The 20907-nt window shown below is 36.4% G+C and overlaps 1 protein-coding gene across 7 annotated transcripts in view; it reads right to left on the bottom strand.

Moving 5' to 3' along the window:
- RALYL (RALY RNA binding protein like) overlaps positions 1-20907 on the bottom strand; it is a 407787-nt gene that overhangs the window by 326363 nt on the left and 60517 nt on the right. The gene's annotated exons all lie outside the window — the stretch shown is intronic.

The following is a 20907-nucleotide window of genomic DNA, read 5'->3' as shown; positions in this document are numbered from 1 at the left end:
TTTAAAAAAAAATTACTCAATATGTGGGTGAGGAATGCTTTTGTTGCATTTTGAAGACCTCTAGGGTTCTGGGAACAACTTAAATTTCCCTCTGAGGCTAAGTTGCAGAAGGCAGCAACAAAGTTATACCAGTTCAGATAAGGTCCTGTTTTACACTGATGTTTGCAGGAGGTAAATGGAGGTGATTATTCCCCTTTATTCTGTGCTTGTAAAGCTGCATCTGGAGTACCACATACAACTTGGGGTCCCCTAGTACAAACTGGAGCAATCAAACTGGAACGAGCTGTGTGGAGAGCTGCAAGGATGGTTTGGGGCAATATAAGAGGCTGAGGGACCTGGATTTTTTCAGTCTGAAGAGATGTCTGTAACCTTGTGGCTCTGGAGCAGCCCATCTGATGTCATCTGCCAAGGGTCCTCAGATCCACTGCAGCTATGCATCAGTTATGTATCCCTTAAAGGATGGAGTAAACTCATCTGATTTTGGAAATGTATGCTTCAACATTTGTAAGTAACCTGTCTTAGAAGTTAAAATGTAACAGAAATCAAAACCAAAAAGGAGGGGGGGGGGGGGGGGGAAGGGGAAGGGGAAGATTCCGTTTAATTTGAACTGAGACTGGATTAAAACAATTCTAAATCAAAACCTCATTTTTTTCAGACAATTCACATGAAAGGTCTTTTATTATTTTGCTCCATCTGACAGACAGGAATACTAAGGAAAAACCCACTGTCCAAGAAACTACAAGGCTGTTAATAAATAGCCTTTATTTGTTGGTATCCTTAGATATTATTTTCCCAATCCATTTTCTTTTCCTTTTCCATCAATAAGGTTTTTGTTATAGACTGAGAGCTCACAAGAGGAGAAACCATTATCTTTCATGAGTGCCCAGCAGAGATATTTAGTTTTTCCAGGTTTCCAAGTGAAGGTTGAAGCACATTTATTGATTAAATTTATAGGGGATCGTCCATCTATTTTCACCATAGCCCTTTTTGTTACTGACTCCTAGCAGAAAGGTTATAGTTTATTTTGATTTCATAAAACAAAGTACGCATAAATGATGACTCCCTGCCATCATGTCACTTTAAACCAGTTCTGGTGGGACTGGGAAATTCAGTCCTTTGCTCAGACTATTTTTTAAATACTAGAATGAAGGCTGTAGCAACTAAACCAAATCTCAGCTCAGAAAGTTTCCAGTTTGTTGTAGCTAATTTGATAGAGATCTGTTTGAAATAAAAACCAATGAACTCACTTCTTTTTAATATGTCTCCACTTGGCTATAAACTAGAATTCAAATGTTTAGCATTTTCTCTTTATCTTAGGTCTCATTCCAGTGTAAAACTCGTGGTACATCTACAAATATCCCAGTAATACGACTTGTAGCTTCAGACCTTCTCCTGTAGTTCAGCATTCATGTTTCACCATGATTTACCTTTCTGTAGCTAGAGACAATGTTGTAAAAAGACGTTTCTCCACATCTTTGCAATTGACTTTGTCCCTCTTTGTACTCTGATTATCATTATTATTTATTTAGTATTAACACTGGCTATGTGCCTAGAATGTGAGGAAAACTTTTTGACCTAAAAGATTGCAAACTAAATTGTAAAGCTGATTTATTCACAAAAAAACCCAAAATCACACAGAAAAACCCCAAACAACCCCCAAACTGACAATGATACCTTTTCTTTTTGTCAATAAAGCATTGCAAAATATGGCCCAGTTACTGTACATGTTGTGTGGTCATAGCAGCAAGTATTCAGTAAATAACAGAAAATATTTTCATCTTCGAGGTCATTGAGTATCATTCAGTTCAACTTTTTGTGGTCATTAAATTGTGTGATTGGTCTCCTTAGGCATATTACACTGTGCCTTCAGTGAATGATTAAAACTTTTTTAAAAAGGAGTGACAAATGATGAGCAATGGATAGCAAATATGCTTGTTCCCTCTAATGCATGTGTTTGCATGCACATAAGATTACAAATTCAAATAGACCTTCCCAAAAGGCATATGCAAGACAAGTCACATTCACATGGATGCTCGTAAATAGTGAGCACACTGGTGGGTATTGATTCAGCTGGTATTTTGAATTGTAACAAATGCTTACAAACACTGTGTTAGAAATATCTCATGTATACATAGATGAGAATGGAAGACATTTCTTTGCTTTAAATCTACATGTAGCACTACCTTCTTACTATTTTCATTCTTATAACAAGTCTTATCTGGACACAGTTTACCTTGAATGAATAAAGAAACTCTTAAACACCCTTTTCTCTGCTCCTGATAATGGCTTTTTGTGTCTTTTTTCCTAAAGTAACTGAAGAAAATCTCCCATATTCCAGACATACCATAATTTATTTCCTAACCGTGGTAAGACCTTGCCCCATTTACCAGCTCCTTGACAACATCTCTGTCTAACAGTCAGGGCAGATGTGATTCATAAGCCACATTAAGTCTTGATTGCTTGTATTTTCTGGGTGGGATGTGAGCACACCGTATGATCCTATTAGCATCTTGGGTTTCTGCCCTGCATTGTATCTGGGTTTTCTTCTGACATTCAAGGATATAAATTCAGTATAAATATAGGTCCACCAGTCTATGCAAACTAGATGCCCATATAATAACCTTTTTGTGTGGCAACTATTACAAATATCAGCACATAGGCAGTTGTAGCTATGATATCAAAGAATGAAGATTCATGAAAAAAAAGTCCATGTTTTTGACATTTCCCTATTTTAGATGCCAAGTCAGCTGCCTCGGATCTCAGGATGTACCTTTCTCTCTTTCTCTTTTCTCCATATGGTTCTAGACTGAGCCCCTCTGCATCACACTTGAATTAGGTGGTTCCAGAAGCCTGGAGGGAAGTGTGTCATTACTCTCCCGAACTCCCATTTCCAGAGAGATGACTGTGGTTGATCTCAAGTATATTCGACTACATGGATAAGCAAATTTTTCTGAAAGCAAAGCCTCTTTAGAATTTGACAGGTTTTGGTGTCCTCTGCATGGGTATTTCCCACATGAAAGATCATCTAGCTCTTAATTCTTCAGAGCTAACTGATGGATTAAATATATTATACTAGAAAAAAATGTATTCTTTACATTCAAGATGTCTGGCTTAAGTGTTTAAGATTTCTGCTGATGTGAAATGTTCTTAACAGCCCCCATATCCTGCACCTCCTTTATGATTAGTAGACACAATATGCTAAAATTCTTCAGTTCCATAATATACTCTGCATATTTAAAATAACATTCAGAAAAATATAGCCCCCAGAAAAATATTACTCATGGTCTCCAAATCAAAAAATCACACGGCATTTTCAGTTGCTCACAGCCTTTAAAGTGAAAATAAAGAAGAAAAACTAAGCTTCAAGAAAACTCCTGGGTCATGGAGACTCTTACTAAATATTTTATAGAAGTTGTTACTGTCTAGACAGAAATCTGATGTAAGGGCTGCATACCAGTAGCCACAAATAATCAATATGACAATTTTGGCATAGAAGCATAAAGTTGGCTGCAACAAAATCAATAAAAGCATGAATCATCATGTCCTAGTATGCTAATTATGCTTCTAACATTAACCATTAGTACCTGAATAAAATATAAGTTAAGAATATATCCTCTACAGCTGTCCTTAGTAGTTAAGTGCTGACAACTAATTATCAACCTTTTCTGAAAGTGCTAGATGTTTTATTAATGCGCTGCATCGGTAGATTTCATGAGTAGATAAAAAGTAATTATCTTTTTAAAAAATCCCTTAATAACTTAAAATCTGATAAGGTCTTAATAATGAGCTTATATATATATATATATGCCTTAACCATCTTATACAGAAGGTTGATACCCATTTTAGCTTATTCAGTATCCTGTTCTTCGGCTCGTTGTCAGTTTAAGGCATTTCAATACAAGTTATCATACAAGAAATTGTTCAAAAAGACTCTTCCAGCTGCCTGAAATACACCACTGATAGGGTGGGGACAGACACAGAAAAACAAGTAATTTATGTTCCTATGTAGTTAATATTTGAGTAAAACAGTCTAGGAAAAAAAAATCTCTGGAAACCCTAGATAATAAAAAATAAAACTTGTACTGGTGATGTATAAAGCATTCACTCAGCTGCTGAAAGAGCTATCTCATAATCTCACCGTTATGACTTTGAATATGCTATGGTTCAAAAGCAAGTTTCCCCTATGGTTGTTTCTGGAGTTTTAACCTGAATTCAGTGTATACAAGAAAAAAAATACTTTATTCATTCTCATAAGTATAATCACATATGTTGAAAAAAGTCATCATTTTGTTTGTTAGAAGATTATAACTATGGTTTGAGATGGTTCTGGTAGTCTGGAGCAATGTTTGTCTTGCAGATTTTTTTTTAAATTGACAGGTAGCAGTTACCTGTTTTCCCCTATTTCAAGGACAGCATGTTAGGTCTATAACTACTGATGCTCTGCTTTCTAGAGACCTACTATGTGATGCATGTGGCTGAGCTGAACAAGAACAAAAGATCAGCTCTAGGGAGCTGGAGCAGATGATGAATTATTTGTGGAAAAGTAGGTATGTAGCAGTGCAACATAAAATGACCTAGAAGTTATACTGGCCCACAAACTTCATATTGGTCAAATAATACCAACACACTATTGCTTCAAGAGAAAACAGTGTCACTCTGACAGGTTTAAAGAGAAATGTTTTATGAAGAACAGAGGGGTGCTATGTCATTCTGCTATATCATTCTGCTAGATGTTGGTGAAGATTCAGCCAGGAGATGGGTCCCAGTATGCCCAAAGACAAATGGGAGGGATCTGGGAGGTTAATACTAAGCATAGGTGTATGAAATTATCAAAAGTTTATAAAACATGACCTGTGAATAAAAACTGAATAAATTGGAAATGTCCACTGTGAAGAAGATGAAGTGGTGACATGAAAAAAGTTGTCTAGCAAGTTTAAATGACAAGTTTTATTATTACATGAAAATACAGATCAGTTGTCCTCTATGCCCCACTGGGAATAGCACAACAAGATTTCTAATTTGTAGAGGTATAAGATATTAGGAAAGCTTTCTGCCTGTAAAAATAATGAAATGCTGTATCAAAATAACTAGAGAGTTTATTGGTTCACTTTCACTTCATATTTTTAATAATATTTATATAAGTCTGTCATGGATGATGCAGACACACTTGATTTGTCTTTGTGAGTAAAGCAAATGAAAACAAGGATCTAAAAAAATAATTCAGAGCATGCTTGCAGATCCTGAAAAATGCACAGGATCCACAGCTAACAGAATGCTAAACATCTGTATGATGAAATACATGAGCAGTGGCATTGACACCGGAAATTTTTATCAAAATTATTGCATTTGAGGCAATCTGGCAAAAAGTGTTAGGTGTATCTTCAAAAAGGCATATTATTGAGTAGTTCTTTTAACATATTAGAGTGAAATATATATCTATAAATATCTACACATTTGTTCCAAATCACGAACAAACATCAACATCTTGTTTGCTATGAAAAAAAACCCCAACCAAATCTGTTAGCTAGTGTGAGAAGCACATACACAAAAAATTATAATGGACTGTCCATTTGGTTCATATAAGTAAGCTAAGGGGCCTCCAACAAATTCATGAAGCTCTTGAAGTAAATAAAATCCTAATACTATAAAGACATTATCTTTCGAGTACATATTTGCTAAGAGTAACCTTTTTCCATACCTGCAATTATCTTACTCTAAACTGATTGTTGTTGACATATGTAATTAATGCTTACAAAAGGACAAACCAGGAATTAAGGCAGGCAACAATTATTTGAAGTGTAATGTCTGCCAGATTAATGTTGCTGTAATGAATGTTCATTGTGTATTAAAACTGCATGACAGCTACAAGAAGAGCCATTGAAAAGCTGGTTCAGAGGAAAAAATTAAGATTATTTGTATCTAATAAAAAATCAGACTGAAGAGGCTGCAACCCACAAGTTAATTTTTAGTTCTCATCTAAGGATTAGTTGGACCTTGTATATCAAAATGTCTCTTTGCCAAAAGACTTTTCTCTATTTGTTTAGATAGTGCTGCACAAGGACTTGATATATGTCTACTGAAGTCAGTGGAAGGACTTGCTTTTACTGGACAGGATTTAGACTCACACTTCTAGTAAGTTCTTGCTGGCTGCATAAAAAATGAAGGTTTAAAGAAAACTGTTTCAGATCATTGACACATATGAACAGTACATAACAGTAGCATATACTGCTACCACCCACCCCCTCTGCCCGTGGGCACAGGGGTTTTGTTCATGTTCCTGCCTGGACACCCAGACCTGCCTTGAGTTAAGTTGTATGTGTCCTGAGCCCAGACCTGTCTCCTGCTGTCCTGGTTTATGGGTTTCCTGAGTAGACCTTACACCTATGCTGTAGGCAGCCTTGTCTCCAGCTATGCCTATTACCCTTCCTGAAGGGATCCTTGGGCTCACCTTGGACTTGACTCATTATCTCATCTTGCTGGGCACTGTCAGTGGACCCTGTCTCTCTCACTACCCAGCACTGATGCATCATCAGGGAGGGCACTGTCCTACTCATGCCATACCTGCTCTCAAATCCCAGCTCATCTTCCCTCATGGCTTCTTGCTGCTCCCTGGCACAGACATGCATGTGGGTGCCTTTTAAAAACTGCAAACTTCAGATTAGTATTGTTTGTCATCACCTTGCACTCATATCATTGAAGTTTCAAGACAAATACTTCCATGTATCTCAGCTGCTTGTAAAGCCTACAGAGACACGTGGCTTCACAAGCAAGCAAGTTTTCAGATGTGACTAGGATGGAAATACAATGAAATACCTTCTGCATGGTTGTTGTGATGCAGCAGTCCCAAGCAAGTACTCATTGAACTCCTTCAGAAACTTGAAGCTCCACAGCTCACAGCTGCTTTATCATAGCATGGAGTTCAGAATTGTTGAGGTTGAAAGGGACCTCCTGAGATCATCTAGTCCACCCCCACTACTCAAGAAGGGCCAGCTAGACTGTTTTCCCAGATCAATGTCCAGATATCATTTGAATATCTCCAAGGATAGAGACTCCACAACCTCTCTGGACAACCTCTGCCAGTGTTTAACAACCTTCACAATAGAAAGGTTTTTTTCCAGTAATAGGACAAGGGGTAATGGATTTTAACTGAAAGAGAGTAGATTCAAATTAGATGTAAGGAAGAAGCTTTTTACTGTAAGGGTGGCGAGACCCTGGAACAGGCTACCCAGAGAAGCTGTGGCTGCCCCCTTCCTGGAAGTGTTCAAGGCCAGGTTGGACGGGGCTTTGAGCAACCTGGTCTAGTGGAAGGTGTCCCTGCCCATGGCAGGGGGGTTGGAACTAGATGGTCTTTAAGGTCCCTTCCAACCCAAACCATTCTATGATTCTATGATTCTTGTGTTCAGATGAAATTTCATATTTCTTAATCTGTGTCCATTTCACTTGTCTTGTCCGTGGGCACCGCTGAGAAGAGTCTGGCATGAATGAAACATGCAGTATGCAGTCTGTCACACAGGTATCATGCATGGAAGAATTCCTTTGAAAAGAGCCCAGGCAGAACTGCCTGGAGCATAACAGGTGTTTGTTTCCATAAGCAGAGACTAAGAAATGAACTGTTTTGAACTTTAAATTGATTGTTCTTATGTTATTGATTTTTTTTTTTTTTTTTAAATTAAGACATATTGTCAAGAAGCTTGGATGTTAGTTGGACTCCACAGAAACCAACAAGCTTTTCAAAAATCAATCAGAGTGTACAATACACAGAAAAATAGTTCTCTGACAAGTAAAAAAGATCAAATGTACGAATTAGTTTGGCGTGTTTATAGTTTTGAGTATCATTATCAATGCTGGAACTTACTCAGCAAATGATTGTCTATAAGTCAACACTAAGAGTACAATACCCAACAGAAATATTTCTTTAAGCTACTTACATACTGTGAAACTAAAACTCTCCAAATGATAACTATTAAAGTGGAAACATTAATTATATCAGCTCCCATAATCACGCTGTTCTTTCTTCACCATTTAAGACTGTGATAATTTGTTATGTAGCACTGATCTGATACAATATCTTTGATGCAACTGCAAGCTCCATGCTGTTCCCTCTTAATAGACCTCAGAAGCATCTCTGTGGGTATTCAGCTGAGCTTTCTCAGCTTAATGGAGGACAGGGGTTTAATAGCCAAAAATCAGTTTTTCTATGCAGCATCATATTTAACTCAGTTCAGTGCATGGTAACTGGGCCAAAGTTAATGCTGTTTAAGCAGTATTAACAATGTGTTGTGGAGTCTTCTGAGCAGCAGCTGCTGAACAGTCCTGAAGTTGGACTGGAACAGCCTCAGGACCACCTGTACACGAAGTGCTGCTTCTGCTGTCCCTGCATTTCTTGTTGAGCAGATTGGAGAGGGGAATGAGATTCTTTTTATTTTTACACTTCAGTATTCTTCTCTCACCTGGCAAGCAACATATGAAATTGCATTAAGTATAGATCATTAAGAGCTGTTTGACTAAATGAACAGGTTGTTACTTTTTCTGAACATGCAGCCTACATCATTACTGAAACTGTTTCTTTTTCATTCTGCTCTTCCTCACTATTAAATCTTTGCAAAACAGGCACAAATTGCAAATAGATATTTGTCTAAAAATCCCATTGAGCAAAGAAATTTATTTGAATACTTAAAATTCAGTAGTTTGAGGAGTTAGGGTATAATTCAGTTGTTCAGGCATAGACTGAAGAATTTTAATTTCTCAAGTCTAATAAATTTTGAATTAATCTGCTTTTAGTGGGTTATTTTTACCTTAAATAAAAGATAGCACAATTTTCCAGAGACTACGGAGTTACTAGTAACTATCATATTGAGAAAAACTGTTCATCAATAAATCCACTTCTGCAATTAAAACCAGACATACATGAATTCACTCTTGCAGAGCTATCTAATCTATGTACGCATCTAATATCAGGGACAAGAATCCTGGGGTAGATTTGAAATTAAACTATGCAATACTAGAAAATTTTTTGTAAAGCGTGGGCTTGCAGTGTTGGAAATCAACTAATCCTGACATTTCCAAGGATACGGAACATCATCTTTGAAATGCTTTTGGCAAATAGAGAGAGGCAATGTTACCCTGCTACTGTCTGTGCCACTGGAGACTCCAGGAACTGTTTGTTCTTGGCTGTTTGTACCATTTGCTGAAGTACTCATGTTACTGTCGCCTCCGCGTGCTCCCTAAGTGGCACAAGGGAGAGCAGAAAGTCATTGGCTTCTCAAATGTCTATCTAGGAATGTAGTTGGTTTAAGGTTGGGAAAAAAAAAGTTTGATTACCAGTTTAAAATGATTTGAGGCTGGCTATAATTAAATGTTGGAGCTTTATTAAGTAACACATTTATTTGTCTATTTTAAGCTGGTAGCTTTGAAGAGCTTCAGTAAAGTTAGGGGAACTAATGACATGTTCTTTCAGATAACACCGAGCATCTTAGACCAGCACTTAGACAAATATACTATTTTTCAACTTTTCAGAATATCGCTTAGTGCATGATCACATTGCATCAAGAAATGAAGTGTATAGCAGGTTTGAAAATCAATGTGTTGGATAGATGCCTTTCTAGAAAACAGTTATTGAGCCATAGCAATAATATGATAAAATGTTCATCCACATCCCAGTTGTTATTTTGATTTTTTCTAAAGTCCCCTTGTCTCTAGGTTTATATTATTAAGAGTTGGGACCTGGTGTTGACTCTAAGTAGACCTATTAAATTAATCCTCTATATCCAATGACTCTGGAGAGCCTGATGCTAATATATAATCTCTTCCTGTATTGTGAAAACTCTTGGTGCTTACAGTAAATGGTGATTTGGATGTACTGGCTGCTCAGGAGAACAAATGACTACCGCAAGTCATTTTTACTCATCGGTCTGTAGTTAGGGTTTGCAACAGGATTATAGTTATATTGCACTGACTATTGTATTATATGTCCCCAAACTACTACAAGATCTGGCTATGCAAGTCATGCAAATAATATCAAGTAAATCTGGCAGTCCTCCAATTTTCAGATTCTATTACTAGTTATTCTTAAATTTCCACAGTTTCTCTTTTTATTTGTCAGACTGCAATGCCATCACTTTTTTGCATTCTTTGTGTTCTACCAACAAAATGTTTTAGCAGACTGCTGTACACTTTTTGAAAAGTCAACACATATTTTGTGCTTCTTCTGGAGATGCTTAATTTTCTTCAAAGATAGGATTGTAAGATGTTCCTTCTCTAGTTCTACTAATCAGAATCATGATTCTTTTGATGTAAAATAGAAATAGCTAAAAATACTGTGTAGTGGTAATATTTCCTGAGTTTGTTTTGCTCCATGTTCCATGTTCAGCTATGTTTATTTGAATGTAAATTTACAGTATTTATGGAATTATTATTCCCACTCATATTAAAGTAGAAATAGATGAGGAAATAAAGCCAGTAGAGGTATTCACTGGAAACATCTTAACTTCACTTGTGTTGCTATAAGCAAATGGGAATGGCCAAGCATTTTTATTTTAAGAGTTACTGACTTCAGTATAATAAAATTTTAGTCTGAATGTGATTTCAAATAATAAAATAACCCCTAGATTAGTAAAATTATTAACTTGTCAATACAGAGGAGTTACTCATCCTGGCTATGTCCTTTAATGGGAATATTTAGCAAAATGGTTAATTTTTATCACTGAAACAAAAAGTCAGAATGAAATCTGAATTCTTAGTGGCTTCAGTAGCAAAAACACTTCAGGAAAAAGTATGACTCAAGACAAAAAAGCATCATTAAACAACTTAAGGAGTTTTGAAGTCATGACTTATCTTGATATTATCTTATGACTGATTTCAGAACTTCAGGCAAAATATTGGTGAGTGATAAATAGCTGGTAGAGCCTCTTTCAAGCACTAGGTTCAGACATGCTCTCTTCCAAGTTTATTCTTTTTTTAAATGGTGATTGATGCAGGAATCAATATTTTAGTAGTAATACTCTATTATTAAAGAGTGTATAGATGAACTTGTATATATGTTGCATTAGAAAAAAATTAAATGTTCATATATATGTGTAAGTTAATCATAGGCTGATATATTTGTTGAGAATAAAAATGATGCATGAATTTTCTGACAACATTTAAGATGTTCCTTATTTCAAAGTCTCATTTGTGACAAATTATTTTTAGTAAAGAATTTTAAAAACTTTTTTTTCTCCCCCCCCCTTTTTTTTTTTTTTATTCACTGACTTCTATTAAAGTGCTGTCTTGGTTCAGTGTCCTTTGAGTATAAATGTGAGATTGATTACTAATCGTATCTTCACATCTCTCCTGCCTACACATACAATAGGAGCCTTCAACACCATTGCTCTGATGTCATATTAAACAGCTGTGGGTAACATGGCAGAGCAGTTTCTCAGATAATAAAGACACACTTTTGAGTATGGACTCTTAAGCATATATTGGGAAAAGGGCTAAAAAACATGCATTAAACTTTTGCAGATCTCTGCTAATGTGCAGAGCTTTCCTGATCATCTTTCAAGAAGTAATTGTAAAAATACACTGAACCCCTGGTAAAACTATCAGGGGTCACTCTGATAGTAAGGCTTGAATTCTATGTAAACAGTTATGCAGCAATGAATGTTCTTTCCTATATTAACATCAAATACTTCAATATAACATGAGAATAATTTCTTTCTGAATGGGTCTATGGTTCATTTCTATTATGAGGACAAACCTGGAAAAGAGGGTTTTTTTAGATTTTAATAGCATGAGAAGTAGTTATTAATATCTAATTATAAATATGGAATGCCTACCCTTAGGTCAATGCTTAGACAGCCAGACTATTCTTATACATGGTATTAGTATTATTATGGGTAGAGCTCTGTGATACCTTTTACACCAAGCACTTTGTTTTATAAAGCAGATTTAATAAGCCCAAATAATGTGAATTTGCATCAGTTACGCTGAGATATACATTAAGGAGTATCTCAGAAAATTTATAACTGTAATATCAAGATTTTCATCCAAAAACATTTGGATTTTTTAGTTTGAAACTTTTTTTTTTCTCAACATTTTCTGTACTTTTATTAAAGATAAACACTTGTTACCACTTTAAAAGAACCAATTTAAAAGAATTTTGTTTTTGTCAAAACAAAACATTGTGTTAGCTTAAACTGTTTTTAAATTTCTGAGACAGATACCACCCTCCACAGTCCATTATTTACCCAGCTTCATCAGTGATGTATAAAGTTCCCTACTAAGAATGTTGACATTTACTTGATTTTATTTTTGTGACAGAGAAATCCCTAGAGGTTGTTATTGTGAGCAAAACCCTTTTTATTCTGAGGTTAAAGTCTACATTTAGCAAACAATAGTGTAGAAGGAAGAGGAAAAAAGATCTTTGCATTATCATTTGGAAAACTAAGAAAGCCTTCTTTCCAGTTACTTTTTGGAGGATGAGTCAGCATACCAGCTTCCCTCAAACTAATTTCACATTATATAGAGAGTATTGCGACACCAACATTGTACCCTATATCATGATTCAAACTAGTTCAGTTCAGTGGGGTTAATTTAGTTCTTCAAATCACACAGCTGCTCCACAATTTTGTGCTCAGAGTAAGACACAGCAAGAGATGCTTAAACACTTGCATCTGTCCCTGATTAGCTATCTTGGAAACTAATTAAGCAATCAATAAACAGAACAAGTACAAGTCAATGGCATCTCTGATAAGCATGCATGATCTTAAATGTAAAGCAACATAGTTGTCAGCAATTACAAGGAAAACTATACCATCCTAAGGTTCATTAAGATACACTTGTACAGCTATTAAATGTCCATCTACTAATAGATTTTGTACAATACATAAGGCAGGGATGGGGGCTGTCTTTAGCTTCACTGGTGTATAGAGTAAATTTCGCTCAATCATCAATAAGAAATACTAGATGTACTTGCATATATATATATATGAAGCATAAACAAAAACCTTTTTTCTTAATAATCATTGAACATTCCTGTTAAAGTTATGTCTGTAGTTCTCAAGGCTTAGACTTGATGTATTTAATGTGTTGCTATGGAAGCATTATGTCTCTTTCCATTGCAAAAATTATATGCCTGAACGTGAAACAGAATCTGATTTCAGTCTTTGAAGAAGTCCTGACACATGAGTTTGATGGTGAGATTTTAAATTATCTGCTTATCTGAAAACATGTACATTTGTTATTTTAAGCTAAGCAAAAATGCAGAATTTATCACAGGACTTAGTCTTATCAAGGATATTATATGTAATTACAGGGCAAAACAAGGAAAAAACAATCCTGTCCTAATTGGAGCCCTATTACTGAAATAGTGGCAATGATCTAGCTGTACTTTGCCGTTCCTCCTGTAAGATCCCATGGTGCTTTCATGAACCATTGTAGCTGCTGCTGCTTGAGCTCTGGGACTGCTGGAGCTGTACATTACAATATCAGCTTGCACATATGCATTATCCTTTCCACTGACAGTCACCTTATTGCTCAAAAAGACTTACGTTCTGTTTCAACATGACTGTCTTTAAAGAGTTAAGGAAGTACTAATCACTTGCCTTTGCAATTGAGGTATTTGTGGAGGGTTTCAACATTATTCTAAATCAGCTCAAAGTTCGGTGTTGGCAGCAGAACAATTAAGTAATTTGAGCTTTTAAAATTCTCATCCTTCCTCTTTATAAATAAAAAATGTGATTTGTATATCTGCAACTCAAAGTTGATGGGATTTTGCAGGTGACTAAAACTGTTCAAGTACTCAACTGTTGAAAGGAAGAGCATCTTACATATGTGTTTAAATGTGTTTCACAGAATACAAGAAAAGTTTATTACAATAGATGTATCATTAATACAAGAAACCTAGCATGTCACTTTCCTGAGTTATTAGCTTCTGAATCTGGATGTTATGTGTAATACTTTATTGTATATTATATAGAAGTTAAATTGCCATCCCACTTATTAAAAATGGGACATATATTTAATAGAGTTAATAGATGAATCAGGGTGACAATTCAGCAAGGTAGATAAGCATGTGATGGATTTAGCACCACGCTCCAGGTTAGACACATGTCTAATATCTAGGACAGTAGGTGAAAAACAGGACTGGCTTTTTGAAATAGAAGAGACTATTGTCAGTAGGCAGAATGTAATTTTCCACATTGGAATTTGGCCAACACAGTGGGTGCTTTACATTGCAACTCTTCCAAAAAGTATCTTCTTCTCTTTAATGACTACAAGCCGTCAGAAGGTTGGTTTTATGTTTTATCTGAAATTTGGCAGCAAGCTCATATGAGCGCTCATCCAAAACACTACAATCTTTCTGAAAGTTTCAAATGACCCAGATGTCCTTGTAAGAAATCATCTTTAATTACAAATATTATCATTAATACTAGCAACATTATTAATATTAAAAATTAAAAAAAAAGATGTCATATTGCCAAATATTCAACCTTGAAAACAGTGCCTTTGACAAGGCAATATCATGATTAATTTTCTATCATTTATGTACAGTTGTGATTTAAATAAATTTCTCCTTTTGTTGTTGGTAGGGTATTGGCCTGATCTTATTGTCAAGGCATACTGAAATGTAACACTATTATTTCATTATTTGACTTTCAGGACATCAGCTATAACTACCAACACTGTCAGCTGAATGGTGATATAAAACCTTTTTTTATATTTCATATTTGCCTTTTATTTTTTTTTATTCTAGTGAAATATAACCAAAACATTGGTTTAAAAAAGCCCAACAAAGCACAGAAATCCAGTCCAAGACAACTTGAAAGGTGATTATCACAGAATCACAGATGGTTTGGGTCAGAAGGGACCTTTAAAGATCATCTGGTCCAACCCCCCTGCCATGGGCAGGGACACCTTCCACTAGACCAGGTTGCTCAAAGCCCCGTCCAACCTGACCTTGAACACTTCCAGGGAGGGGGCAGCCACAGCTTCTCCATGTTCCAGTATCTCACCACTCTCATTGTAAAAAATTTCTTCCTCTTGTCCAACCTAAACTACCTACCCTCTTTCAGTTTAAAAGCATTGTCCCTTGTCCTGTCACTACAGGCCATGGTAAAAAGTCTCACTCTGTGTTTGAGTGAAGGGTTTATTCCATAATACGAAATGTCCTTTTCATTAGCACTCAGATTTCTTCTCTCACCCACTGCTGGACCTGAGGAGGGACAGCAAGCATGGGGGGAGGAACACAAGTGCAGTCTGTCTTCTGAAATGGATTCTTCAGAGAAAAGAGGAGAAATTTTTAAGAGAGGTCTTGGAAGGGTTTAAGGGCAGCACGAGAAGCAAGACAGCAGGTGTGCATATGGGTTGTTTGGGTGTGCCATGCAGGAGTTGCACTGGATGGGCTGGCTTGTTAAATGTTGATTCAGATTTATCGGCATCTTTACAAGTACACTTTTGAGGTGAAGCATCCCCTTGTGAATTCGTGATCCCCTTGTGAATGTGATTAGTATAGATCTCATCTTTCTACTTCCTCTCTTTCTTGTTTTCATGTTCTTCCCTTTCTTACCCCAGTCTTCTCTTCTGTTTCTTGATTTTCTTCATAATTTTCTTATTATTCACTCCTGCTCCTTCTTCCCTGCATCTCTGCTCCCAGACTTTCTTTTCCTCCTTCCCTTCCTCACCTACTTTCTATGACCTTTTCAAGTTGCTCATTTACAATACTAAGAATCTTTTGCTAATCCAGAAAGCAAATGAAGAACTACTAAAAAATCAATAATATTAATTCTGTGGTGTTCTGTGTGATTTCTTAATTAGACTAGATGATTGAGGTTTATATTAAAAACCTATTACCTTACCTGTTTGTACAACACCCAGAAAAATACTGAACACCATGGACTTTTGTTTACATAACTGCAAAGTGAAAGTATCTCCACCAGTGATGTGAATGGAATAATCCTGGTGTAAAATTAGAATAAAACCTAAAGTTTCACTATTACTGTACCACCTGCAAAGACTTTGCAATCTCACGTGAACTCTCAAAAAAGCTTGCAAATGCAAGAGACTACTCACATGGGCAGTCAAACTTGCTTGATTGTGGCTGCTGGCATTTGTAAAGCTGCTCACCTATGCAAATATTTGACTGATTGGGATTTAATACATGTCATGATGACATGGCATGTTGACAGGGGCTAAAAAAATAGAAGGGGACAGCATAAAGTAGGAAAATTATTGCAAAAACAAGACCACTTAGAGATTGAATTCACATCTGTTCCCACCTTGATGAACTGGTTCTTTTGCTTCTGACATATAAAACCCTATACTTATCAGTGCCTTTTATACACTGTGTTAGAAACAAAATTTGAAAAAGTTTATTCCCCAAATTGTCCTGAATTTTCTTACTTTTAGTAAATTGCTTTTCTATGTGTCCTTAACATTAGTATTCTTAATTATTAATTTGGCTACTAACAGTGAAGAGGCTACTTGAAGAAAATGTTTTAACACCAGCATGGTAAGACCTAATATGTAGGTTCTGGTCCCAGAATCTGTAATGACATAAGCTAGATACCAAACACTATCTATAATAGCAAACTGGAGAGTGGCAGGACATGGGCTTAAGCTCCATCCCACAGTTGTCTGTGTTATTTAATTATTAGCACACTCCCTGACATGGCTTTGGCCTTGGCAAACTAGCACTTTCCCAACAATGTCAAACATGGTTTGGGAGATAATGTATTGAAGTAACTAGTCAGTATGGGTGAGACTTGTTTGAGGACAAAGCTTAGACCTGTTTCAGGAGAAAATCTAGTCCTAGAGATGCAAACTGTGTTGTGCTGTGCTGTGTGCCTATCAGGCCAGAGAGAATTTACCAGAACTGGCAAATCTTCAGGCTACCAGAGTGTACATGGGCAGAGTTTTTTTCCCAACAACTAGCCAGCTGAATGCTAGGGTGCTGAAGTGACCCAACAGGATAGGATGTGCAAACAAGCTTTTTCATTCTGAACAATATTAAGGTGCAAATTGTTGATGGCTTCGAAAACCCTTTCAGGGCCATAACTCTGTTTCTGTTAAAGAGCTGCTCTTCCTCCCCAAAAGACAGAACATTACAGAGCAGTATCACACTTGGTACCATCTAGGAAGGTGTCATGGTTTAAACCCAGCTGGCAGCCAAACACCATGCAGCCGCTCACTCACCTTCCCCAGCCCCCGAAGAATGGGAGAGAGAGTTGGAGGCATGAGTGTAAGGAGACTCACATGTTGAGATAAAAACAATTTAATAGTTGAAATAAAGTAAAATTAAAATAATGATGATAATAATAATAGTGATAATAAAAAATACAAATGAGTAATGTACAATGATTGCTCACCACCTGCTGAACAATGCCCAGTCTGTTCCTGGCTAGTGATCCCAGAGAAGAGAGAATCCTGAAACCACACTCCCAGAAGCCAGAGTGAGCTTCCCGATCAACCCTTATTGGGTTATATAAGCACATATACTTAGCATGACAATATATGATGATGTGAGAGACGAGAAACCAGGCCTGCGAGAAACTAAGAAAAACAGCTTGAGAAAGCAAAAGGGACGTGACAGATATGGAACATTCCATTAGCCAGTTTGGGTCCATTGTTTTGGCTGTGCTCCCTCCCAGCTTCTCATGTACCTGCATACTAGCAGGACATGGAAAGTTGAAAAGTCCTTGATTTCTTAGCAACAACTGAAAACATCAGTACATGATCAGTAGTCCTCTTGTATCAAATCCCATACTGAATCGAAAACAAAGCACATTCTAGATGCTAAGAAGGAAATTAAAAAAACCAAACCAAAACTCTATCCAAACCAAAACTCTATCCCAACCAAAACCAGGACAAAAGGAAAGGCCAGAATTACATTTTCTTTGCAGACAGGGAGAGATTTCAAGTCACATCTCTGTTTTATAACGAGTGAATTAGTAATCATCTATAGGTTGCTCCAGAAATGGAAAGGTGATGGAAAAGTTTTCTTTCCCATTAAGGATTCACTCTCCATGCTATAATTAAAGATTTCTTGTACCAGGAAGAACAACAATGGAGAATAACTACAGTATGCTGATTAGACTTTGACTTTCAGAGGAAAAAACAACAATAGTAAGTTGTAACCCAAATCCAAGCCCTGTTTCAAATGATCCTTAAAACTGGGACAATAATTCATGTTTTCCCCCCTTGAAAGTGCCCTAAGCACTAACCTAAAGTGTCATGGTCACAGGGAAAGATATTCCTCCTATATTTGGGTGCCTGCTTTTTGAACCATAAGCACATTTTTATCATGCATATTCACCATACAATCTGTCATTAATTTTAATTATTTTCAGTATTAAAGGCCCATGACACTATTAGCTGACCATTAAAAGTCATCTATAGCTCATTATCAGTGATTAATTACCTGCTGTCTTATAATTAATGTTTATTAGGGGAACAGCAGTTTAATAGTTGTTCCATATTTTCTGTGCTAGTCAAGAAAACTTAAAAGACAGTTATAGTGGGCTCTCAAAAATTTCAAATGGCATTTTATGACATTGACTTTTACATCTCAAGAAATAAACTGTTATTGAGAATTAAATTTACTAGCTGAAAAAGGCATGAAAGGAAACCATATTAAAGACTTAATTTACCCTAATGATAGTCACTGAAGCTTTAATGGACTATTTTCCCTTTGCTGAGACTACTTAAATTTCCAGATATGTGAGTCTAGCAATGCCAGGATCAGCTTGCCATATTCAGCTAACAAGCCTGTAAACATTTTTCAGTATCGTGCATTCTCTTTTGTTACAGATCTTGCTGGAAGAAGGAACTTTGATACTGACAGTCTCAATTAAAAATTAGAGTAATCTTTCACTCATATATTTTTCTATTTTTATTTAGAACCATTCAGTTACTCCCCCCCCCCCTTTTTTTTAAAAAAAAAAAGGCAAATATTTATTTCTGCAAATTTATACTTTTGGTTGTGTCATAGATGAAAGGATGAACCACTGAAGTAATGGAATTAAATATCACTTCACAGTTTTTATTTATAGACTTAGCTGTAGCTGTTCAGATGTTCAGAAACTAAGTTCAGCATTGGACAGTATAGGTCTTTCTGAAAAAACTAATTTTAAAGAATTGGCAATTTTTCAGTGCAGTTATGAATCTTGTTAGATAAAAAGGGCCGTGATAGGTAAAGTGACCTCATCTGCTGAGATTTAGTCTCCATCTGCTATCTTGAATCTCTGGGATTTGGGAAATCAGTATGCTACCACTATGGTAGCAGATGTTTAACTTTGGAGGACTTCTGAACCCACTGGAACAGTGCAGTATCACCAGCTTGCAAAATACTATGAAAATAATCTATGTTTGATACTATGAGGAAAGCAAATAAGAAATTTCAGTCTTAGCCTGCTTGACCTTCACAGAAATTTCTTCTGAACCCCTATTAAAGCATACAAGTAACTATCCGAAGGGATAGATAATATACTGATTTTGTCATCTGCTGATGAATTCCCCACCTTTTTGTTCCCACATTGATATGAAAATGGCTGAGCCCCAGCTTCCCCAAAGCACATCCAGCTTCCTGCTGGTCACAAGAGAAAACAAGTGCCATCCCTCACAGATGCCAACTCTAGCACTGTGAGAGTAGTTAAGGGTTTTTTTCTTCCACTACTTCTGGGGAGTGTTTTCAGAACCCCAGTGCTTTAATGATCCAGTATCCAACTTCTCATCAGAATTTATTCGGGCACATTCTAGATGCATTTCTTCTACTGCTCAGAATAAATTATATTTCAGATGTTTTGGTTTTTTTTTTTTCTTCTTTCCTTAGAGTTTACATGTACTCTTCTACCTACACAAAGCAATTCTCTCTCTTCTCAGCCTCAGGTTAAATGAAACGATCCCTTTCACACTTACTTGGTATCATAGATTCTGTCTCCCTATCATTAATTTTGCAATCCTTCTCTGCACTTATTCAAGTTTGAAATCACATTTTCTAAACAAAAGTATTGTATTTGAGATGAGGCCTTGCCTGTGGCTGGTCAGCAAGTATAGCTATACCCTTGTTCTGTTGAAAACATCTCTGATAAATTTTAGTTACACACTTGTCTTTTCCATGGCTGCAAAATATTTGTGCCTGATAGTATTTCTGGGATGATCCTGAAGGCCCTCTCTTTCTCAGTGATCTATTACTGATAAGCACTTAATTTTTAATTAGAGGTTTCATTAAGTAACCCCACATTCCTGGCCTTGCCTTTTTACACGATTATACTTCAGGCCATTTCTATTACTCCAATCTTTGATGACATTCATCTCATTTATGATGTATTCCTTTGAGTTAAAATGATAAAGGATAGCCTTATGCTGTTAGTAATCTCTATCAGATCTCAGCTTTTGTACAAGGATTGTGGACTGGAACATTAATTAAAGCTGATTCTGGAGAACTCCCTGTGGGCTGCTCACCAGTTTCCTTTCCTACACTGTCTTACCTCTGTCCTATTCGTTTTACCTTGGAAACCCTAGTCCTCTTCTTCTCTCATTAACATTTTTCACGTGACACCAGTAACTTTGAGCAAACAACTTTAAGCAAACACCTAAATTTCATAACAAATAATCAACTCAATACAGTTGCAGTATTCACACATTGAAAGGAATTTTCACATTTGGAGCAGAGCCCAAATTGCTACACGATAATGACAGACTTCCCATTGTTTCAGCAGTTTTGGGAATAAATCTGCAGGGATCTGTGTTGCAGATTCTCCTAACCATCATGTGCAAGAAGTCTTAGCTGCCAAATGTATACTTAACTACAGTCTGGTTTAATGGCTTTTTCTCAGTTAAAAGCTTCTTAAGTAAGAGCACTCATTGAGAGAATTCCTTTAGGTCAGAGAAAGGAGGAATACCACTTCTTAACAAATATCCTGAAGATGC

The sequence above is a fragment of the Strix uralensis genome, chromosome 1, assembly GCF_047716275.1.
Source record: "Strix uralensis isolate ZFMK-TIS-50842 chromosome 1, bStrUra1, whole genome shotgun sequence".
NCBI classification, from domain to species: domain Eukaryota; kingdom Metazoa; phylum Chordata; class Aves; order Strigiformes; family Strigidae; genus Strix; species Strix uralensis.
This window is presented reverse-complemented; position numbering and strand designations above follow the sequence as displayed.